The sequence below is a fragment of the Sus scrofa genome, chromosome Y (genome assembly GCF_000003025.6).
Source record: "Sus scrofa isolate TJ Tabasco breed Duroc chromosome Y, Sscrofa11.1, whole genome shotgun sequence".
Classification (NCBI taxonomy): Eukaryota; Metazoa; Chordata; class Mammalia; order Artiodactyla; family Suidae; genus Sus; species Sus scrofa.
Window position 1 is genome coordinate 9,128,636 of NC_010462.3, and position 26,057 is coordinate 9,154,692.

The following is a 26,057-nucleotide window of genomic DNA, read 5'->3' on the forward strand; positions in this document are numbered from 1 at the left end:
AAAACACATATTCTTTCAGTAAAACTGTTATGCCAGCAAGAGAGAAACGCAAAGTATCCATTCTGAAAAGACCAGTTATAACTCTGAGGGTAAACACAGAAAGTGAAGTGACTTTGCTCAACTGATCTTTCCCCCAAACCAAACGTTCTTACGAATTTACAAATAAAAGAAGAGACTTTTACCTTCTTTGCTACTTCAGCTAGCAGAAGGGAATTCCCAGCGCAAAGTCCACCATATACAATAAGAGGGTTGATGTGACTGCTTTGGCTTGGAAGAACATATTTGTGCACTCTTAGACTCACATGTAGAAGGAGACATGTGTTTTACATAATGATGAATGCTGAAGGATTTTGTTGTACAGTGTATCAGTTTCAGTGTTTAAATTCTGTTGTACTGTTGCCTGAATTTAGTTAATCATGTCCTCATAAAATTGTTTATGAAGTCAAAAAAAAAAATTAAACCCATTAAACCAACAAGGAAATTCCATAGGGCTTTTGAAGGGGAAGGCAGTACAAAGAAACAAAAAGGGGGAGGAGAATTTTAAGTTCTGAATATCTTGTGAAAGTATTGAACTGCTTACATAACAATATATATGTTATCAGCAAACTTAGTTCTTGCATGCATCAGACATGTTAAATTTTTCAAATTTTTTTTTAATCGAAGATTGGGAGAAGGGATTAATTTTGGTGGAGTAGAAGGACTGGAGCTCAACTTCTCTCATGAAAGCAACAAAATTACAACCAACTGCTGAACAACCTTCAACAAAATAGAGGGGGAACAATCAAAAAAGATCCTATTCCAAAAGACAAAGAGGAGGCCACATGGAGATGGTAAGAGGGGCAGATACGCTATATAAGCAACCCCATACCAGGTGGGTGGGCAGCATACAGACTGAAAAGTAACTGTATCACAGAGACTTACCTACAGGAGTAAGAGGTCTGAGTCCCATGTAAAGTTCCCATAACTGGAGATCTGGCATTGGGAGGAGTAGCCTCTAAATTACTTGGCATTGGAGTTCTCATTGTGGCATAGCAGAAAGGAATCCGATTAGGAACCTTGAGGTTGCAGGTTTGATCCCTGGCCTCGCTCAGTGGGTTTAGGATCTGGCGTTGCTGTGGCTGTGGTGTAGGCCAGTGGCTACAGCTCTGATTAGACCCCTCGCCTGGGAACCTCCATGTGCTGCGGATGCAGTCCTAAAAAGCAAAAAAAAAAAAAAAAAAAAAAAAAAATGGAGTTCTTTTGGGGAAATCACATTTACCTGGGTCTGGCTCAAAGTTTGTGTTCCTTGTCATTAAAATAAACTATTACTGAAGTTCCCTAGGTGGCTCAGCAGGTTAATGACCTGACATTGTCACTGCAATGACTCTCCTTAAAGCTGTGGCACAGATTCAATCCCTGGCCTGGGAACTTCCATATGCTGCAAATGTGCCCCCCCCATTTTTTTTTTTTTTTTTTTAGTAAACTGTAATAATGTGCCTATTTATGGTGATCTATATTAAGATACTCCATTTACCCTCTGAAAATACTTCTCACACAAGTAGAGGTTGCTGAATGCTAACATCAGTTCACAAGTTTTACCTGAGCACATTTATGGCTTGGAAGGCATTTTAGAGTTCATGTCAGTTTCCCCTTTATATTTGTATTTTACCATGTTATTACATTGCAAGTAAGTCATTTTAATCATCTTCATTGAATGTTAAAAGATAATTCTTTACTTATTTGGTAAAATAAATTCTCCATATGAAACTATATTTTATTTATTTATCTATTTATTTATTTTTGTCTTTTTGCCATTTCTTGGGCCGCTCCTGCTGCATATGGAGTTTCCTAGGCTAGGGGTCTAATCGGAGCTGTAGCCGCCGGCCTATGCCAGAGTCACAGCAAAGTGGGATCTGAACTGAGTCTGCAACCTACACTACAGCTCATGGCATTGCTGGATCATTAACCCACTGAGCAAGGCCAGGGATCGAACCTGCAACCTCATGGTTCCTAGTTGGATTCGCTAACCACTGAACCACGATGGGAACTCCAAAACTGTATTTTAAATAGAAAAATATCCAATACATTTGTGTGTGAAAGTGGGGATATCACATCTTGCTTTAACTTTTACGTAGAAGCTTGGCATAACTTTTGCTTCAAACACAAGTACTGTGGATTTCCATCGTGGCTGAGTGGAAATGAACCTGTAATATCTAGGAGGATCCAGGTTCAAGCCCTGCCCTTGCTTACTCAGTGGGTGACCAATTCCACAGCTCATGGCAATGCTGGATCCTTCACCCACCAAATGAGGTCAGGAATCAAACCTGTGTCCTCATGGATGCTAGTCAGATTCATTTCTCCTGAGACATGATGGGAACTCCAATGCAGGATCTTAAAATACTACATTTTTAGCTTAAATTTTTAAGTGTTTTTAGACTTTTATCTTTATTTGCTAAGTAAATGACCATTGTATACTGAAATCTGAGATACTTGAGCAGATTACAAATTTTTGAAGTGTGTGTATATGAATGAAACATCATGTGATAGACCTGTCTACCTATCTACCTACCTACATACACACACAAATTCATACACATATATGGTTCAATCCCTGGCCTGGGAACTTACTTCCACATGCCATGGGGCTTGGGGGAAAAAAAAAGGCTCAAGAATCTTAAAAAGATTTCCTGCCATGGCTCATGAACCCAGCAGTATCCATGAGAACAAGGGTTCAATCCCTAGCTTTGTTCAGCAGGTTAAGGATCTGGCATTGCTGTAAGCTGCAGTGTAGGTGGCAGACGCAGCTTGGATCTGGTGTGGTGTAGGTTGTGATGTAGGCTGCAGCTTCGATTTGACCCCTAGCCTGGGAATTTCCATATACTTCAGTGGCAGCAAAAACAACAACAACAAAAACTTAGCAGGTAGGTAGAGATATAAAGATATGAAGTAACTAATTAAGAAAATAATTTTCAGTATGGAAAAAAGTATGGAGGTCTAACAGAAAAGTAAATGTAGAATAACCACATGACCCAGCAATCCCAGTCCTGGGCCTGTATCCAGACAAAACTTTCATTGAAAAATATACATACACCCCATGTTCATGGCAGCACTATTCACAATAGCCAAGACAGGGAAAAAAATGTAAATGTCCATCAACAAATGAATGGATTAAGAAAATGTGGTATGTATACATAATGGAATACTACTCAGCCATAAAAAAGAATAAATTAATGCCATTTTCAGCAACATGGATATGACCAGAGACTCTCGTATTGAATGAAGTAAGTCAGAAAGAGAAAGAAAAATACCATATGATATCACTTATATCTGGAATCTAATATATGGCATAAATGACACTTTCCACAGAAAAGAAAGACATGGATATGGAAAACAGACTTGTAGTGGCCAAAGGAGAGGTGGGGGAAGTGGAATGGACAGAGAGTTTGGGGTTAATAGATGCAAATGCTTACATTTGGGAGTTTATAAGCCATGAAATCTTGCTGTATAGCACAGGAAACTATACCTATTCACTTGTGATGGAATATGATGGAGGATAATGTGAGAAAAAGAATGTATGTATATATATGTATGACTGGGTCACCTTGCTGTACAGCAGAGTTTGACAGAACATGTACATCAACTGTAATATTTTAAAAATCTTTAAAAAAATAAAAACAAAAACAACAAAAAAACCAGGAGTTCCCATTGTGGCTCAGCAGTGACAAACCCAACTAGTATGCATGAGGATGCAGGTTCAATCCTTGGCCTTGTTCAGGGGATTAAGGATCCACTGTTGCTGTAAGCTGTGGTATAGGGTGCAGAAATGGCTTGGTTCTGACATTGCTGTGGCTGTGGTGTGGGCTGGTAGCTTTAGCTCTGATTTGACCCCCTAGCCTGGGAAACTCCATATGCCATGGGTATGGCCCTTAAAAAAAAAAAAAAAAAAAAAAAAGAGAGAGAGAGACACCACCTCCATTTTTTCAAATGACAATTTTCATGTGTCTCATATAATCCACTTTGCATATCTAAGAATTCTTTTTTGTTTGTTTGTTTAATGGCTGCACCTTTGGCACATGGAGTTCCCTGGCCAGGGATCAGATCTGAGCTGCAGTTGTGACCTATGCTGCAGCTATGGCAATGCTGGATCCTTTAACCCACTGTGCCAGGCTGGAGGTCCAATCTGCATTCTGGTGCTAGAGAAACTGCTGATCTCATTGTGCCAAAGAGGGAGTACCTAGGAATTCTATTTTTATTTATTTATTTATTTATTTATTTATTTATTTATTTATTTATTTATTTTGTGCCTTTTTGCTATTTCTTGAGCCACTCCCGTGGCATATGGAGGTTTCAAGGCTAGGGGTCCAATCAAGCTGTAGCCACCGGCCAACACCAGAGCCACAGCAATGCAGGATCTGACCTGCGTCTGCAACCTACACCACAGCTCACAGCAACGCCAGATCGTCAACCCACTGAGCAAGGGCAGGGACCGAACCCGCAACCTCATGGTTCCTAGTCGGATTCGTTAACCACTGCGCCACGATGGGAACTCCCGGAATTCTATCTTTAAATCCACACATACAACTGCTAAGTATGTTCTAAATGCCAGAAAAATAGTAATCTAAAAACTGTTATAGATTTTTATTCAAGATGTTCAACTCCCAACTGTGACAGCACTTAGAGAGTCATAATTATATAAATACTGAATATGTATTTAAAATGACTCATGTCATTGAGGCTATTTCCTTAATTGAAACATTTTACTAAAACTATTACAGGAAATTCTTCAGGCTGAAAATTAATGACTCTATAGGGCAAACTGAATTCATGCAAAAACAAAAACATCACTAAAGAGAATATAAATACAAAAAAACAGTAAAAATGTAAGCTTTTCTTTTTTCATAATTGGTTTAAAATAGATAAAAATAATATCTTTATGATGTATGAGTTAGGCCACTACCTAACACATGCAGACATATTTGGCAATCACAGCACAGAAAAGGGTAGCAAAGCTGTATTATGCTATGAAGATTTATTCCTGGTGGTAACTTTAATCCACATGAAATAGAATAAAAAATAATAAGTAATGTTGACAAAACAACAGCTACAAATATACACTTGTGCTCTCTTTCCCAATTCATACAAAAGACAGAGAATTATATAAGTTAATAGTAACAATGAATTGTTTCTGAAACATTTGTAGGTGTAATATGTATAGTAGTAGCATTTTTAAAAAAGGAAAAGTAAATAAATTTACATAAGAGTAACTTCATCTCAATGGAATTATTACACATTTGAATCTGCTTCTGACAGGATATATTTGGTAATCCATAGAACATAAAAAAATAAAAAGAAAATATCAAAGAAATTTAAATGTTAACATTAGAAACTACTCAATGTGGAAAAAAAACTAGTAAAGTAGTAAAAGAAGAACAATAATAACAACTAAAATATCATGGGAAACATGGAAAATAAAAAGTAAAACTGAGTGGCATCAGCAAAATGGCAAAGTAGAAAGGTCCAAAATTCTGTCCCACAAAGAAGCATTAAAATCAGACAAACTGGATAGTTACCTTTATGGCTCAGTGGTTAACAAACCAACTAGCACACATAAGGACATAGTGATACCTGGCCTTGCTCAGTGGGTTAAGGATCTGGCATGAGCTGTGGCATAGGTCACAGATGCAGCTTGGATCCCATTTTGCTGTGGTGTAGGCCAGTGGCTACAGCTCCGATTGGAATTCTAGCCTGGGAACCTCCATATGCCATAGGTGCAGACCTAAATAGACAAAAGACAAAAAAAAAAAAAAGAGTCAGGCAAACTGGGAGTTCTCTTTCTGGTGGAGCAGGTTAAGGATCTGGAGTTGTCTCTGCAGTGGTTCAGTTTGCTGCTTGGGTGTGGGCTGATCCTGGGTGTGGCTGGTGCAGTTTTTAAGGGTCTGGCCTTGCTGCGCAGCTGCAGTGTAGGTTGCAGCTGGGGCTCTGATTGGATTCCTGACCCAGGAACTTCCATATGCTGAAATACAGTAGAACAATGACATCAAGCAAACTGTTAAAAACAACTTTAACAAAATTCTGAAAAACAGCAAAAGGTCCATAACAACCAAGCAAATAATGATTCACATTCCATACTGCTCACCATGTTCCATGGTTATAAAAGGGAAAAAACAAAGCTTACTTACAAATTATTGCTTAAGTCTGTTCTAACATGTAGAGAGGATTCTAAGCATATGGATTAAAATTACTTGGTTCTTTTTAGAGTTTCCTTCAGGGTTGTGTGCTGATGTTTCAACAGACATTTGGACAACAATTTGCTGTAAAAATTATCTCTGGGAATTTGCGTCATAGCTCAGCAGAAACGAATCTGACTAGTATCCATGAGGATGCAGGTCGATCCCTACCCTCATTCAGTGGGTTAGGGATCCAGCATTGCCATGAACTGTGGTGTATATCACAGATGTGGCTCAGATCTGGCATTGCTGTGGTTGTGGTGTAGACCCCTAGCCTGGGAACCTCCATGTGCCATGGATGTGTCCCTAATAAATAAAAAAATTAAAAAAGACACACCAACAAACATCATCTCTTTAGTCATGTTCAGTTTAAGCCAGTGTAAAGTATGGAAGGTGAGAGAGATTTCAAGTAAGTTATTGAATATCTGGCTTTATTCCAGGTCCAAAATCAATTCATCACCCAAATATTTCATCCAGGGGTGATAAGCAGAGTGTGTGACACCACCAGATCCTTTAAATTACCAAGTGAGGCCAGGGATTGAACCTGCATCCTCATGGATGCTAGACAGATTCATTTCCACTGACCCATGACAGGAACTCCTGAAATATGTTATCTTAAATAGAACTTTGTGACATACATCCATTAAAATGTATAATTTAGCTTTAGTGTATTCTAGAGCTGTGCCATATTGGGTGTTGTGAAGACAGCCATTATTGGAATTTGTGCACAAGGTCTGCTGTGGTCTTCTATTTTGTGTTCTCTTTGTTTATATTGGAAGAGAAGGCTGGGTTATATGGCAAGTCTATACTTAACATTTTGAAAAATTGCCTATTTTGCACATACTTACCCCATTTTTTCCACCAAGAATTTTTTTTCACCTGAAACATATGGAATTTCCTAGGCTAGGGATAGAATTCAAGACAGCTGTGACATAGATCATAGTTACTTAACCCACTGCAACACAGCAGGATACTGGATACTTAACCCACTGCAACACAGCAGGAACTTTCCCATGGGTATTTATTTTTGGCCCTGCCTGCAGCATGTGGAAGTTATTGGGCCATAGACTGAACTTGCACTGCATCAGTGACTTGAGCTGCTGCTCAATGACAACGTGGGATCTTTAACGCCCTGTGCCAAAGAGAACACTTCCATCACAGATTTTACCACCATTGGTTTATTTGCATTCCATTTTCTTCACATCTTTTGTTAGCATACTTGTTGGTGTCTGCTGTTTTCATTATTATCATCTTTGGCATGGTAAATGGAATCCCTTTGTGGGTTTCAATTTGCATTTCCCTAATGACTAATGCCATTGTCTGTCTTTTTAATGTGTTTGTTAGCTCTTGAATACTTTCTTTGGAGAAATGTATGTTCAAGTTTTTTCACCTTTAAAATTTTGTCTTTTTATTATTAGGCTGCAAAAAGCCTTTATATATAGTTGGATAATAGACTCAGCAAATGTGACTTCCAAATATTTTCTCCTATTTTATGGGTTGTTTTTATACATTTGATAGTATACTTAGTGCACAAAAGTTCTTAATTTTGATGAAGTTCAATTTATCAAATGTTGTTTTCTTGGTGACATGTCCTATAGGTATCATATGTTATTCCACCACAGTGGGAATTCTATCTAGTTTTTTAGTAGCGTATTGTTTACTCTCCAGGTACTCAGTTTTTTCTCATTTCTTTTCCAGTGTTTGATTCCTAGTTTCATGTCATGTGGTCAGAGAAGATACTTGAAATTTTATCTATACTGTTAAATTTGCTGAGATTAGTTTTGTGACCTAGTGTGGAATCAATCCTAGAGAATTTTCTGTGTGCACTGAAAAGAATGTATGTTTTGCGAGTTCCTGTCATGGTCTGTAGGTTTGAAACCTGACTGGTACCCATGAGAATGCAGATTCAATTCCTGGCCTCCCTTACTGGTTTTTGCTATGAGGTGTAGTATGGGTTGCAGATATGGCTCAGGTCACAAGTTGCTCTTGCTGTGGCATAGGCTGGCAGCTGCTAAAAACTTAGATTGGAAATTTCCATATGCCTTAGGTGTTTCCCTAAAAAGAAAAAAAAAAAAGTATATTCTGGGTTTTTGGGGATATGATACTCTGAAAACAACTATCCTATTGTGTAATTTGGGGTCTCTATTGACTTACTGATTTTTCAGTTTGGAATATTTGTCCATTGATGCGATGTGGCACACCGCTCTCTAGCCCCTCAGACTGTCTCCACACAACCAACCCTCATTCTCTTGCCATAACTGACCTCCGAAGACTGAGTCTCACCGCTCAGCCCCACTGCTTGCACCTCAGGCTGTGGTATCCTGGGTGGTGGTTCTGATGGTCTGTGAAGCTTTCTGCTTTGCCCTCCTCAATCCATCTCTGCACTTTTCTCAAAGGCTTTGAGGTTCCCCCTCTTCTCCAGCTGATTTCCTGGTTAGGTGACCTCCATGCCTGTGGATTCCTTTTCTCTTTCACAGCTCCCTCTCAGGATGACTGGTCCCACCCTGATTCCTTTTTTCCCCCCTCTTCTCTCTCTTTCTCTATTTCCCCCTTTTGTTCTACCCAGGTATGTGGAGGATTTCTTGTCTTTGTGGGGGTCTGAGGTCTTCCACCATCTTTCAGTATATATTCTGTAACAACCATGTAGGGTTTTTTTGCTTTTGTTTTTTTTAATGTGTTTGTGAGACTAGGTGAGCTCCACGTTCTACCCTCTGCCATCTTGAGCTTACCTCTAGGATCAATTTCTGAAAATTTTCTGCAAAAAATGAATTTTGGTAGGGATAATATTGAATCAGTTGATGACTTTGGTAGTATTTATCCATTAAAAATGTTAAGATATGAGGTTCTTTCCACTTATGTGTCCTTAAAACAGTTAAATTTTTTTATGGTCACATTTGTGTCGTATGATATTTCCGGGACTACGGGTCAAATAGGAGCTGCAGCTGCAGGCCTACATCACAGACATAGCAACACCAGACCCAGACTGCATCTGCAACCTACACCGCAGCTTGCAGCAATGTCAGATCCTTGACCCACTGAGTGAGCCCATGGATTGAACCTGCATCCTCTTGGACCTGGGGTTGGGTCCTTAACTTGCTGAGGCACAATGGGAAATCCCTAAAATAATCCTTTTTTTTTAATTGTAAGCTGAACAAAGTCATTTATGGTCAAACACCTATGGAAGAAATAGATTCCAACAGATTAGCTCACAAAAACCACTAAACAAACAGCAGCAAAAATAATCTCACATAAAGGTAGGGAGGTCAAATCCAGATTTGTTACAGTATTTTTTGAGTGTGTCACTTTGTGACATGTGGAAGTTCCCAGGATAGGGGTTGAATAACTGCTACAGTGGCCAGGCTTCAGCACAGCCATAGCCATCTGATCCTTAACCCCACTGTGTGAGGCTTGGGATCAAACTCACATTCTCATGGATACTAGTTGGTTTATTAACCACTAAGCCATAATGGGAACTCCCCAGTATATATTTTTTAAATGTTCTATTTTCAACAACAAAAAAGACCCTCAAAGAAAAGAAAGGGTGATTCATACGCAAAGGACAACAGGCAGGAGAAACTGCTTGTATGGAGACATAGATGTTTCACCTAAATAATTATTTTAAGGCGGATGTCATATATATTCTGAAAGCAAATTTGTTAAAGGAAATTATGCTGTAAAAATTAAAAGAAAATGTGGAGTTCCTGTCGTGGCTCACTGGTAACAAACCTGACTATTACTCATGAGAATGCGGGTTTAATCCCTGGCCCCTCAGTGGGTTAAGGATCTGGCATGGATGCGAGCTGTGGGGTAGGTCACAGATGTGGCTCAGATCCTGCATTGCTGTGGCTGGGGCTGTGGCTGACAGCTACAAGTCCGATTCCCTAGCCCAGGAATTTTCATGTGCTACAGATGCAGCCCTAAAAAGTTAAAAAAAAAAAAAAAAAGGAAAAGGAAATATAATTAGTGTGACCCATCTAATAAGGCATATTTCTCATTACTTTCTCAGGAATTAATCTGGAACTGAAGAGAATAACTGAAAGGAAAATTTTAGGAGAGTCTCAAACGCAGATTTGATGTGGTGGAAGAAAGGATCAGGGAATTTGAATACAGATCAGTAGAGATTATCATATTTGAAGAAAAGGAAGTAAAAGATGAATAAAAATGAATGCTCTATATCATGAATTGTTAGAGAAATGCAAATCAATACTACAATGAGTTATCTCTTCACACTGGTTGGAACGGCCATCTTTAAAATGTCTAAAAACAATAGATGCTGGAGAGGGTGTAGAGAAAAGGGAACCCTATTACACTGTTGGTGGGAATGCAGGTTTGTGCCAGCACTATGGAGAGCAGTGTGGAGGTTTCTGTTAACAAACTATTGAACCAACTTATGATCTAGCAATGCCTTTCCTGTGCATCTGTTCGGAGAAAATCACAATTCAAAAACACACATGCATACCAGTGTTCCTTTTAGCACTATACTAATAGCCAAGACATGGAAACAACCTAAATGTCCAACACAGAGGACTGGATAAAAAAGATGTGGTATATATAAACAATGGAATATTACTCAGCCATAAAAAGAACAAAATAATGCCATTTGCTGCAAAATGAGTGGACTTAGAGATTATCATACTGAGTGAAATATGTCAGAGAAGCACAGATGTCATGTGGTCTCCCTTATATGTGGAATCTAATAAAAACGATACAAATGAACTATAGAAACAAATCTCACAGGTCTCAGTGTCAATCTTATGGTTGCCATGGGGAAACATGGAGGGAGAGATAAGTTAGGAGTTTGGGACTGACATATTTATAGTACTATTTATAGAACAGATGACTAAAATTACCTACTGTATATCACAAGAGGCTCTATTCAATACTCTGTAATGACCTGTATAGGAAAATAATCTGAAAAAGAGTGGATATGTATAAATGTATGGTTGATTCACTTTGCTGTAAACCTGAAATATAACACAACATTGTAAATCAACCATAACTCAACAAAATTTTCAAAATAAATGAATGTGACATCAGAGACACTAGCAAATACACCAATATAGGCATAATTGGAATCTCAAACATAATTGTTTTATAATTTTTCAAAATTAATGAGGAGTTCCCATCGTGGCTCAGTGGTTAATGAATCTGACTAGGAACCATGAGGTTGTGGGTTCGATCCCTGGCCTCACTCAGTGCGTGAAGGATCTGGCGTTGCCATGGGGTTTGGTGTAGTTTGCAGATGTGGCTCGGATCCCGCGTTGCTGTGGCTGTGGTGTAGGCTGGTGGCTACAGCTCCGATTTGACCCCTAACCTGGGAACCTCCATATCCCATGGGAGCGGCCCAAGAAATGGCAAAAAGACAAAAAGAAAATTACTTTAATGAATTTTATTATATTCATAGTTATACAACAATCATCACAACCCAATTTTATAACATTTCTTTTTTTTTTCTCCTTTTATTTACTTTTTATTTTTTATTTTCCCACTGTACAGCAAGGGGGTCAGGTTATCCTTACATGTATACATTACAATTATATTTTTCCCCCACCCTTTCTTCTGTTGCAACATGAGTATCTAGACAAAATTCTCAATGCTATTCAGCAGGATCTCCTTGTAAATCTATTCTAAGTTGTGTCTGATAAGCCCCAATTTTATAACATTTCTATCCCAAACCCCCAGTGCATATCCCCACACCCCAGCCTGTCTCATTTGGAAACTGTAAGTTTTTCAAAGTCTGTGAGTCAGTATCTATTCTGCAAAGAAGTTCATTCTGTCCTTTTTTTCAGATTCCTCATGTAAGTGATAGCATTTGATGTTGGTGACTCATTGTCTGACTTACTTAGCATGATAATTTCTAAGTCCATCCATGTTGTTCAAATGCTGTTATTTCTTTCCTCTTAATGGCTGAATAATATTCCATTGCGTATATGTACCACATCTTTCTTTATCCACTCCTCTGTCAATGGACATTTAGGTTATTTCCATGTCTTGGCTATTGTATGTAGTGCTGCAATGAACATTGGAGGACATGTGTCTTTGGGAGTCATGGTTTTCTCTGGAGAGATGCCCAAAGTGGGATTGCTGGATCAAATGGTAGTTCTATTTTTTATTTTCTGAGGAATCTCCATACTGTTTTCCACAGTGGTTGCACCAACTTACATTCCCACCAACAATAAAATAGGGTTCCTTTTTCTCCACACCCTCTTCAGCACTTACTGTTTGTAGACTTTTTGGTGGTGGCCATTCTGGCTGGTGTAAGGGGGTACCTCCTAGTGGTTTTGATTTGCATTTCTCTAACAATGAGTGATGCTGTACATCTTTTCATGTGTTTTTTTGGCCATCCACAAGTCTTTGGAAAACTGTCGTTTAGATCTTCTGCCCATTTTTTGATGGGGTTGTTTATTTTTTTGGTATGGAGCTGCAAAATGTATTTATAACTTTTGGCGATTAAGCCCTTGTCAGTTGATTCATTTGCAAAAATGTTCTCCCATTCTGTGGGTTGTCTTTCATTTTGTTTAGTTTCCTTTGCTCTGCAAAAATTTTTAATTTAAATTAGTTCTCATTTGTTTATATTTGTTTTTATTGTCATTACTCTAGGAGAAGCATCTGAGAAGACATTGCTGTGGTTTATGTCGGAGAGTGTTTGGCCTATGTTTTTCTATGTTTACCAAGGTCGTTTTTAACAGAACTAGAACAAAATATTCTAAAGTTTGTTTGGAAGCACAAAAGACCTAGAATAGCCAAAGCCATCCTGAGAAAGAAAAATGGATCTGGAAGAATCAGGCTCCCTGACTTCAGACTATACTACAAAGCTACAGTCATCAAAACCATATGCTACTGGGTCAAAGACAGAAATATAGATCAGTGGAACAGGATAGAAAGCCCAGAATTAAACCCCTACACCTACAGTCAACTAATCTATGACAAAGGAGGCAAGAATATACGTTAGAATTTTTTGAAGTAATGTTTGGAGAAACAGTACCTAAAAATACCATAATTTTTGAAAAACAGTAATGCACACATCCAAAATGATGAAAAAACTGCAAGGACACGTTTAGAAAGATTCACAATTATATTATCATAGTTGAATCTGTTGAAAGACAAAGAGAATAGCAAGGAGGGAAAAAACTCTCAAGTACAAGGGAATCGCAATAAGGTTACCACCTGACTTATCAGAAATAGTGGAGACCAGAACGCAGTAAGATAATATTTAAAGTTCTTTTTAAAAATCTCAGTATGTTAAGAGTTCTTTTTAAAAATCTCAGTATGTTAAGAGTTCCTGCTGTGGTGCAATAGGATCAGCAGTGTCTCGAGCAGTGGGAATCAGTTCAATCCCTTGTCCCCAAGAGTGGGTTGAGGGTCTGGTGTTTCTACAGCTGTAGCATGGGTCACAATTTTGGTTCAGATCTGATCCCTTGTCCAGGAACTTATGCCACAGGGCAGCCAAAAAAGAGAGAGAGAGAAAAAGGAAATAAATTTTAAAAACTGTTTTTAAATTCAGTACTTTAAAAATCTCTATATCAAGCAAAACTTCAAAACTGGAACAGGAATGAAAACATTCCCAGAAAGACAAAAAGTGAGAAAATTTATTATCAGCAGATGTACCATACAAGAGAACTGACCCCTTTTGGCACGTGGGTTTGTGCATCTTAATACATTTGTAGCCTCATAAAACCACCAGTAATTAGGGTAGAGGATCGCTTCATCATCCCCAAACAGCTTTTTTTTTTATCCCTTTGTAGTCACTTATATTTTTATTAATTTTTTATCTGATATACAATTTGTAGATATTTCCTGGAAGTCTGAGCATGTCTTTTCATTTTCTTTCTTTCTTGTGTGTCTTTCTTTTTTTTTTTTTTTTTTTTCCACTTTCCAGGGCTGCACCTGTGGCATATGAAGGTTCCTAGGCTAAGGGTCTAATTGGAGCTGTAGCTGCCAGCCTACATCAGAGCCACAGCACCTCGGGATCTGAAACGTACGCCACAGCTCAATGCAACTCAGTATCCTTAACCCACTGAGCAAGGCCAGGGCTGGAACTCTCAACCTCATGGTTCCTGGTCAGATTCATTAACCACTGAGCCACGATGGGAACTCCCTCTTTTCATTTTCTTAATTTTTTTTTTTTTTTTTTTTTGGATTTGTCCTTTCAGGGCCACACCTGTGGCATATGGAGGTTTCCAGGCTAGGGGTCTAATCGAAGCTGTAGCTGTTGGTCCACAGCTCATGGCAATACCGGATCCTTAACCCACTGAGCAAGGCTGGGGATTGAACCTGAAACCTCATGGTTCCTAGTCAGATGCATTTCCGCTGCGCCATGATGGACACTCCCCTTTTCTTTTCTTTTTCTTTTTTTTTTTTTTTTTTTTTTTTTGGCTTTTCTAGGGCCGCCCCTGCAGCATATGGAGGTTCTCAAGCTAGGGGTTTAATCTGAGCTGTAGCTGCCAGCCTTCACCACAGGCATAGCAATGTGAGATCCGAGCCGCGTCTGCAACCTACACCACAGCTCACGGCAATGCCAGATCCTTAATTCACTGAGCAAGGCCAGGGATCAAACCCGAAACCTCATGGTTCCTAGTCAGATTCATTAACCACTGTGCCACAACGGAAAGTCCCCTCTTTTCATTTTCTTAAAGCAACATTTTAAAGTGCAAAAGTTTTTGATTTTGAAGATTATTTCATCTATTTTTATGGGTTTTTATAGATATTATAATTTAAAAGTATTTCTTGGAGTTCGCTTTGTGGCTCAGTGGTAATGAATCCCACTAGTATACATGAGGATGTGGATTCCATCCCTGGCCTCACTCAGTGTGTTAAGGATCTAGTGGTGTCCTGAGCTATGGTAAAGGTCACAGATGTGGCTTGGATCCTGCATTGCTGTGACTTTGACGTGGGCCAGCAGCTGCACCTCTGATTCAACCCCTACCCTGAGAACTTCATATGCTACAGGTATGGCCATAAAAAGACCGTAAGTAGGGGAGTTCCCGTCGTGGTGCAGTGGTTAACGAATCCGACTAGGAACCATGAGGTTGCGGGTTCGGTCCCTGCCCTTGCTCAGTGGGTTAAGGATCCGGCGTTGCCGTGAGCTGTGGTGTAGGTTGCAGAAGCGGCTCGGATCCCGCGTTGCTATGGCTCTGGCGTAGGCTGGTGGCTGCAGCTCCGATTCCACCCCTGGCCTGGGAACCTCCATATGCCGCGGGAGCGGCCCAAGAAATAGCAACAACAACAACAACAAACAACAAACGACAAAAAAAAAAAAAAAAAAAAAAAGACCGTAAGTAAGTAAGTAAGTAAATAAATAAATAAGAGTGTGTGTGTATATAAAACTCATGTTAAGGAAACAGTAATATGAGAGAACAAAATATATATTAAATTGAAACCAAACTTCAAGATCATATCCAGGCACAACAGCTATGTTATTTCATATAGAACTCCTAGGTTTTCTTTTTTTTTTTTGGTTGAGTCTGTGGCATGCAGAAATTTCAAGGCCAGGGATCATACAATTGCAACAGCAGAAAGCCAAGGTATAGCATAGCAGTGAAAACACTAGATCCTGAACACACTGATCCACCAAGGAACTCCTAGATCTCCTGGGTTTGGACTTCTGAGAATCCCTTCTTAGCTTGGATAATGCATGTTACTTTCTCTACTTCACAGATTCAAAACTTTTTGCATCAGTATTAAGTTAGAAATCAGTATGAATATGACTAAATTTTTTTCAGTTTCCCTTTCTGTGTTTTTTTCAAGATGAGCAGGCCAAAGAAGGGGGTAGAAAACAAAGGTGTGAATGTGGAATGCCATTGGACTTAAGCCTGTGATTTTGGAGGCTTTAAGAAGTGGATTCAGCTTTTTTTTTTTGTCTTTAGTAAAAAAAAAATTGCATTTACTTAGAAACATTCAGAATGTCAACAAAAGAGCTGTAACTTTTTTCTTTTTTTGTAATTACAGATGGTATTCAATTAACAGAACTACAATTATTTTGTATAAGCTGCATCACTGACAACTGAAAATGAAAAAACTACCAATCCTATGTATAACTAATTTGTGCTGTGCACCAATGAGAACATGCTTTAAATTTCCATGCCAATTTACAACCCTCATACTTACCAGGCAAGGTTAGTGGCTTTGAAAATACTACCAGGACAGGGCTATCTAAAGACACATTTGGTAGTGTGTGAAATATTCAAAAAAAGACACTGTACAGTTTATTTATTATTATTATTATTATTTTGGTCTTTTTGCCTTTTCTAGGGACGCTCCTGTGGTATATGGAGATTCCCAGGCTAGGGCTGTAGCCACTGGCCTACACCACAGCCACAGCAATGTGGTATCCAAGCCACATCTGCGACCTACACCACAGCTCACGGCAACGCTGGATCCTTAACCCACTGAGCAAGGCCAGGAATCGAACCCGCGTCCTCTCGGATACTAGTTGGGTTTGTTACCGCGGAGCCATGACAGGAACTTCAAGACATTGTACAGTTTAAAAACAAATCCTACCCAGCCTTACATTTCATTTTTTTTTTCTTTAAAAGGAGGGATTGTGTACAGGGGGGCTAAATGCTTGATAAGAAAAAAAAAAAAACTTAGCTAGAACCAATATATTCATCATCTTCTTCTTCCTCTTCATCCTCCCCTCCTCCTCATCCTCTTCCTCATCTTCCTCCTTTTTTCTTTTTCTTGTTTTCAGGCTTGATGACTCCTTTTTGGATACATCAGGCTTTCCTTTAGCTTGGTATGCAGTAATATTCTTTTTGTACTTTTCCTTCAGGTTAGCGTCCTTTTTTTCATAAGGCTGCTTGATATCTGCAGCAGTGTTATTCTACATCTTTCCCTGTTTCTTTGCAATATCACTGATGGATAGGCCAGGATGTTCTTTCATTTTTGGATGATACTCAGAAGAAAATAAGAAAAATCCAGAAGGAATCTTCTTGGGTGCATTGGAATTCTTGAACTTTTTTTTGTCTTCCCTTTAGGAGGTATGTAAATTTTTATTTATCTTTTATAACAGGCCTTGTCCGCCTTTGCTATGTCTCCAAATTTTCCTTTCTCCTTAGCAGACATGGTCTTCCACCTCCCTCAGCGCTTCTTATAAAACTCTGAGAAACTGACAGAAGCATCTGGGTGATTCTTCTTATGTTCCTCCCAGCAAGTTTGCACGAAGAATGAATGATATCACTTTGCTGCTCAGCTTCTTAGGATCTCCTTTGCCCATGTTTAATTATTTTTCCTCAGTGAGGCACAGAGTTGTCCAGCTCTCACTTGCCCTGGCACTGTGTCTGTGGAGCTCAGTGTATTGCAATGACTCTGAGAGCAGGAGCCAGATGCAGCCTGGATTCAACTTTCAAGAGGGGTCAAGAATTATATGGTAAGGATGGTCTTAGATTGTTATATTACCTAAAAGCCCAATTTTTTTTTTTTTTTTTTTTTGCCTTTTTGTCTTTTGTTGTTGTTGTTGTTGCTATTTCTTAGGCCGCTCCTGCGGCATATGGAGGTTCCCAGGCTAGGGGTTGAATTGGAGCTGTAGCCACTGCCCTACGCCAGAGCCACAGCAACGCGGGATCCGAGCCGCGTCTGCAACCTACACCACAGCTCACGGCAACGCCGGATCGTTAACCCACTGAGCAAGGGCAGGGACCGAACCCTCAACCTCATGGTTTCTAGTCGGATTCGTTAACCACTGCGCCACGACGGGAACTCCCCAATTTCTATATACACATTCTTGATGGTGGTTCTTTCTATATTGTAGTATATCCTGTAGGTTTCCTTTAAGCTCTAATGTCTGCAGAGTCCAACTGGGACACAGGGAAATCTTGCTAGATAATCATCAGGCATTAAGGTGGGGTTGGAGGCAGTCAGCATGGAAGCCATAACAAATAAGCAAAAAAATGTGCAAAGTAAAAGAGATGAACATTTGCTGGTTTCTTATTATCTGGAAAACACTAACAGGATTAAACCAGCCAGTTAAGCTGTTACATTAACTGGAAAACTGTAATAATTGCTGCCTGGGACTGTGATACAAAAATCTCCTAATCTTCATTTTCCTTATTGTCAATATTTTGTCCTACTTGCATGGAGTCTCTGGCCAAAGAGGATGCTGCAGACAAAACTACTGTTGGTTTCTATCACAACTGAGAACCTTGAATTTCGAGAACTCAAATCTGTTACAATGGGCAGTAAAACTAATTTTTTGCCTAGAGACAATTGTAATATTCATATGTGGAAAGAAACTTGTCTTTACTCAAAGGGCAACACTCTTTTTTTTTTTTTTTGTCTTTTTTGTTGTTGTTGTTGCTATTTCTTGGGCCGCTCCTGCGGCATATGGAGGTTCCCAGGCTAGGGGTTGAATTGGAGCTGTAGCCACCGGCCTACGCCACAGCCACAGCAACTCGGGATCCGAGCCGCGTCTGCAGCCTACACCACAGCTCACGGCAACGCCGGATCGTTAACCCACTGAGCAAGGGCAGGGACCGAACCTGCAACCTCATGGTTCCTAGTCGGATTCGTTAACCACTGCGCCATGATGGGAACTCCAGGCAACACTCTTTCCTTCTTTCTCTCCTTTTTTATAAAATGATTTTTTTTCATTGTAGTTGGTTTACAGTGTTCTATCAATTTTCTACTGTACAGCAAAGTGATCCAGTCTCTCTCTCTCACACACACACACACATTCTTTTTCTCACAGTATTCTATTACAAGTGACTAGGTATAGTTCCCAGTGCTATACAGCAGAAACTCATTGCTTATCCACTCCAAAGACAATAGTTTGCATCTATTAACCCCAGACTCCTAGTCCATCCCACTTCCCACCTCCCCCAGCAACCGTAAGTCTGTTCTCCAAGTCCATGCATTTCTTTTCTGCAGAAAGTTTCATTTGTGCCATATATTAGATTCCAGAAATAAGTGATATCATATGGTATTTCTCTTTTTCTTTATGACTTATTTCACTTAGCTGGAGAATCTCTAGTTCCATCCATGCTGCTGCAAATGGCATTATTTTGTTCTTTTTTATGGTTGAGTAGTGTTCCATTGTGTATACACCCATTGTGTTCACATCTTCTTAATCCAATCATTTAGGTTGTTCCCATGTCTTGGCTATTGTGAATATTGCTGAAGTAAACATAGGGGTGCATATATTTTTTAAAGGAAAGTTTGTCTGGGAGCTCCCATCTTGGTTCCATGGAAATGAATCTGACCAGGAACCACGAGATTGTAGGTTCATCCCTGGTCTTGCTCAGTGGGCTAAGGATCCAGCATTGCCCTTAGCTGTGGTGTAGGTCACAGAGGTGGCTTGTATCTGGGATTGCTGTGGCAGCAGATAGAGCTCCGATTAGACCTGGGAGCATACATGTGCCTTAGGTGCAGCCCTTTAAAAAAAAAGAAAAAAAGGGAAGTTTTTTCTAGATATGTGCTCAAGAGTAGGATTTCTGGGTCATATGTATTTAGTTCTCTTAGGTACCTTCCTACTGTTTTCCATAGTGGTTTTACCAATTTATCTTCCCACTAACAGTGTAGGAGAGTTCCCTTTTCTCCACACCCTCTCCAGCATTTGTTATTTGTGGACTTACAAATGATGGCCATTCTGACTGGTGTGAGGTGGTATCTCATGGTAGTTTTGATTTACATTTCTCTAATAATTAGTGATATTGAGCATTTTTTTCATGTGCCTGTTGACCAAATGTATATCTTCTTTGGAGAAATGTCTATTCAGATCTTCTGCCCATTTTTAGATTGGGGTTTTTTTTGCAGTTGAGTTGTTCGCATATTTTAGAGATTAAGCCCTTGTCAGTTGCATCATTTATAACTATTTTCTCCCATTCCAGAGGTTTTCCTTTTTTTTTTTTTTAATGGTTTCCTTTGCTGTGCAAAAGCTTGTCAGTTTGATTAGGTCCCATTGGTTTATTTTTTGTTTCCTTGGGACTGACCTAAGAAAACATTTGTAAGGTGGATGTAAGAAAATGCTTTGCCTTGGTGTTCCCATCATGGCGCAGTGGTTAATGAATCCAACTAGGAACCATGAGGTTATGGGTTTGATTCTTGCTCTTGCTCAGAGGGTTAAGGATCCGGCGTTGCTGTGAGCTGTGGGTAAGTTGCGGACACAGCTCGGATCTCGCATTGCTATGGCCATGGAGTAGGCCTGTGGCTATAGCTCCGATTTGACCCCTAGCCTGGGCACCTCCATATGCTGCGGGAACAGCTCAAGAAAACACAAAAAGACATTTAAAAAAAAAAAAAAAGTTTTGCCTATGTTCTCTTCTAGGAGTTTGATGGTGTCTTATATCTAAATCTTTAAGCCATTTTGAGTTTATTTTTGGGCAGGGTGTGAGTGTGTGTTTCAGTTTCATTGACTGACATGCAGCAGTCGAAGTTTCCCAGCACTACTTGCTGAAAGGACTTTCCCCATTTTATAGTCTTGCCTCCTTTGTTAAAGATTGACCTTAGGTGTCTGGGTTCTCTATTCTGTCCCATTGGTCTGTATGTTTTGGTACCAGGACCACACTGTCTTGATTACTGTGGTTTTGTAATAGCGCCTTAAGTCTGGGAGTTATGCCTTCTGCTTGGTTTTTGTTCCTCAGGATTGCTTTGGCAATTGTGGACTTTTTGTGGATTGTTTAATTCTGTGAAAAATGTCATGGGTAGTATGATAGGGATTGCATTGACTCTGTAGATGGGCAATGGCCATTTTTAGGATATTAATTTTTCCAACCTAGGAGCATGGACTAATCTTTCCATTTCCTTGAATCCTCTTTTTCTTAATGTTTTATATAGTTCTCACCATGTAAGTCTGTCACCTCCTTGGTCAGGTTTATTCCAAAGTATTTAATTTTGGGAGTGTGATTTTACAAGATGTGGTATTTTTGTATTCCTTTTCTAATATTTCATTGTTAGTACCCAGAAATGCAACAGATTTCCAAATGTTAATCTGTATCCTACTACTTTGCTGAAATTTTTGATCAGTTCCAGTAGTTTTTGTGTGGTGTCCTATCATTCATGTAGAGTGACAATTTTCTCTCCTCTTCCAATTTGGATACCTTTTATTTCTTTTGATACCCGGATTGCTGTGGCTAGCCCTTCCAATACCATGTTAAATAAAAGTGGGCATCCTTGTCTTCTTCCAGAATTTGGTGGGAAGGCTTTCAGCTTTTCTCTATTGAGTATTACATTAGCTGTGGGTTTGTCATAAATGGCTTTTATTATGTTAAGGTATGTTCTCATACTTTGGTAAAGTTTTGATCATGAATGGCTCTGTCAAATGCTTTTTCTACGTCTGTTGACATAGATAATCATGCAGTTTTTGACTTTTCTTTTGTTAATATGGTGTATGAGGTTGATTGATTTGCGTATGTTGAACCATCCTTGTGAACCTGGGATGAATCCCACTTGGTTGTGGTATATGATCTTTTTTATATGTTGTTGGATTTGGTTGGCTAAAATTTTGTTGAGGGTTTTTGTGTCTATGTTCAAAGATACTGGCCTAAGATTTGGCAGTTATCTTTGGTTTTGGTACTAGGGTGATGGTAGCTTCATAGAATAGTGGGCAACACTATTTCTAACTACTAAACTTCTTTTTCTACAACAAATATTACCCAAAATGCGCTAAAACAAACATTGCAAATTGGATTACTTTCCAACAGGCAGAATCTTGCGGCATATTAAGACCAATTACAGGCTGATAGTTGTTACTGAGAAGTTCAGTTTCTAGGGAACAGAAAGATGGGGACTTTTTTTTTTTTTTGGTTTTGTTTCATCTTAGTCCCTTCAGCTCTGCTTATCATTGACCTGTAAGAATTATTAGGTATGGGAGTTCCTACGGTGGCTCAGCAGGTTAAGAACCTGACATAGTGTCCATGAGGATGTTCGTGTGATCCTTGGCCTTGCTCAGTGGTTTAAGCATCCAGAATTGCTGCAAGTTGTGGCTTAGGTCACAGATGCAGCTCAGATCTGGTGTTGCTGTGGGCAGACCTGCAGTTGCAGATCTACAGGACCCCTAAGCCTGGGAACTCCCATATGCCACAGGTGTGATTGGAAAAAAAAATTTTTTAAACATAAGACATTTATTCTATTGCCTTATTCTGCAAGATGAGCCAGATCAAAGATAAAGCTTTTCTTTTTCCTGGTCTTGTAACTAAATCCCATGCAAATCCTGATAGCAACCAAAATTCAGGAAGGGTGACTATATACACTAGTCTCAATTTTTGTTTTATTCAATGGATTTATGTCAAAGATCACTGAAGATAAATAGCTCTCCGCATAGAAGTTACTACATAGTTCTCAACAGTGCAGGATTTTTTCATTACTTTCTAGGATTTTATTTCTTGGCCTGAGATATGCATTCGCAATAACGGACTCAAAGCTTAAAAAAAAAACAAAAACAAAAAAACAGACACCTCAGGGGCTGCCTCAAACCTTAACTCCTGTATCTCATTTCCCTTTTTAGATCTGAGTGATAACCTCTTACTTAACCTCAGATCCTTTCTTTTCTGTAAACCCATACAAGTTCCCAGACTCTTTTTTTAACCTAACACAACTTGACTAGAAAGCTTAAGCTAGTCCAAGTTGGGGTTGCTGAATTCCTACAGGAGTCTAAAAAAATAAGGTGTGAATACACACTTACTTGAATATCTAAAACTAAAATAAAAGCAAAAAGAGAAAAGAAGTAAAAATGCTTTAAAAAACGTGTAGTGAAAGTAAGTAGGGCTTGTAAAAGACTAACTCTACTTTAGAATGTTTCCAGGAGAAATGCAACACTTCCTTCATAAAAGCTGGCAAATTCTACCCTGGGCAAACTCCTCTGAGCATTTGCTAAGTAGGCCTCAACTTTTTTCTTCTGTCTCTTATGTTGCCCAATGTTAGTAAGAATCCTAAACTAGGAGTTCCCGTCATGGCGCAGTGGTTAACGAATCCGACTAGAAACCATGAGGTTGCGGGTTCGATCCCTGCCCTTGCTCAGTGGGTTAACGATCTGGCGTTGCCGTGAGCTGTGGTGTAGGTTGCAGACACGCTCGGATCCCGCGTTGCTGTGGCTCTGGCGTAGGCCGGTGGCTACAGCTCCGATTCAACCCCTAGCCTGGGAACCTCCATATGCCGCGGGAGCGGCCCAAGAAATAGCAACAACAGCAACAACAACAAAAAGACAAAAGACCAAAAAAAAAAAAAAAAAAAAAAAAAAAAAAAAAAAAAATCCTAAACTAGAACCCAATCATCATCTGGCCACTTGTAAGGACAAAGGTGTTCTTTAATTACCCAACACCCCCCAAGTGTTATCTAATTATTACACTAATGTGCTTCAGCAAGATTACCCAGCCTGTGACATCATTAATCAAAATATCCATCTTGTTTCTTTCCTCTTAGTAATTTTTTTTTTTTTTTGCTATTTCTTGGGCCGCTCCCGCGGCATATGGAGGTTCCCAGGCTAGGGGTCTAATCGGAGCTGTAGTCACCGGCCTACGCCAGAGCCGCAGCAACGCAGGATGCGAGCCGCGTCTGCAACCTACACCACAGCTCACAGCAATGCATGGTCCTTAGGGACCGAACCTGCAACCTCATGGTTCCTAGTCGGATTCGTTAACCACTGCGCCATGACGGTCGGTAACTCCTCCTCTTAGTAATTTTTTTAACCACTGACTCCACAAACCTTCCTACCCCAAACCTCCAGCTTTTTGTTCCATGGCTATAAATTCCCATTTGCCCCTGCTGCATTCACAGTAGTTGAATCCAATCTCTATATCATACTTTAAGACCTCATATAGGGCCCTCTTGAATTAACCTTTTTCTTTTTAGGGCCATCCCTATGGCATATGCTAGTTTCCATGTTAGGGGTGAAATCAGAGCTGTACTGCTGGCCTAAGCCACAGACAGAGCAACACAGGATCCAGGCTGCACATGGATCCAGGCTCACACCAATGCTGGATCCTTGACACACTGAGGGAGGCCAGTGGTTGAAGCCATATCCTCAGGGCTATTAGTCTGGTTTATTATGGCTGAGCCACAATGGGAACTCCTTGAATAGTCTTCTTCATTCTTTTTAACAAGTATCATGAATAATTCACCACAGCCACAACCTAGAAAAAACCCAGGTGTGTTCAACATGTAACAGAATTCACTAGCAATTAGACTAAGACAACTATCTACAAATTTTATCTTACAGACTTGCAATGCTGAGAGAAAGAAGCTATAAATAGGTGTTCCCATTGTGGTTCAATGGGTTAAGAATCTGGTGTTGTCCTGAGCCTTGGTGTAAGCTGCATATCCTTGCTGGCTCCAACTGTTACCTCAGTATGGTAATAGTGAATCATCACCTAACAGAAAGAATCAGAGGTCAGACTGGGCATCTTTGCTATCTGTCAGTGTTCTATTTCTTGATCCTCAAGACCAATGCAATACATCCTATAAAAAGCCTCTTAGATTGCTATGATTTATAACAAAAAATTCTACTTATATATTCACCTTACACCACTCATTTACAAGTACTTAAAACATACTCTTGCTTCATTCTAAAGAAGAGGTAATTTCACAAGTGGGTCTGGCAAATAACCAAGAAATCTCTCATTTCATTCTCCTCATGTTGAGACCACAAATTCATTTCTACCTTTCTTATTAACTCACAATTAACAGCAAAGATTGGGTTCAATTCTTTATTTTAGTAAAATCAGAATAAACATAGCACATGCAGTGCTAGCATCTAAAACTAATACATAAGCAATAACTAAACTTACAGTGACTTGAGGTTTAATGTCTACATTCAGCAAATTTAAGTCCATTCTTATTTACTGATATTGCTGGGTGACAAAACTGAATGTAAAAGTCACTGATTATGGCAATATAGAAAGATAACCAACCACATGTTTGAGAACTGCAATATGCCAGACACTGAAATCTAAACAAAATAAAACATGTAACTAAACAAAACTCCAAAGAACACTTTAAAACATGGAGACCTCACATCAGTGTTTAGAAGTGTTTCATTAGTATTTTAAGACACATGTATCGAAACCTTGGCATGTTTTAACTTCAAGTTGCCAATTTTCTCTTAAATTTTGTCAGTTATAGCTACGGACATTGCTAATGCTGGGTCTGCTTAATTTCACTCAAGTTTAATAGGATTTAACGTTAAAAGCTCACACTACCCTGAAATATATTTCACATACGGTGACATTCAACATTCAAGTGCCAGTGTTTTTGTACTGTCTTTTGGTCAAGTTTCTTTAAACTTTCAAAGAATCACTTTTAGGCTTACAAAAATAAATATTTGTCAAAATGTTCAATAAATACTAAACAAACTAGCAGCAAAAAGTATCTAAAATCTGTCGTGTGCAAATAAGATTTCCTCTCAACTCTCATTCCATGGTCCCAAATAAAATTTTAGCATCTAGTTCTTGCAAGCTGCGTTCAACAATCTCCAAAAGACAAAAAAAAGATTGGAAGCCTAAGGACACGCACACAAGACAAATATCTATCTATATATATATATAAAATTCTCTGAATGTGCAATAAAATAAGTACTTTGTAAAAAGTTATGGGTCAAATGTACAAGAATCTAAACCTATACTAATTGAAATAGCACCGTAACAAATGACCTCAATACTGTCAAGTGCACCTACTTAATAAAGTTTTAGAACAAGGCACAATACGCTTGAAAATCTATTGCACTTTTAAGAAATTCTTGCCTTCTTATGCCTTTGTAAAGATTTTAATCTGTAAAGATCACTACATTCCAATCAGAAAATCAGCACAGAATTCCAAGTGGCAGAGGCATTTTTAGTTGGTGAACAATCATCTTTGGCCAAATTTAGCAGAAAGCAACCACAAATATAATGGAAACCTATGCAACTAAAATACAGTAAAACTGCA

General features: G+C 39.2%; 1 pseudogene; it reads right to left on the bottom strand.

Annotated features, from left to right (window-relative positions):
* Positions 16,671 to 17,579, bottom strand: LOC100624739 (annotated as a pseudogene).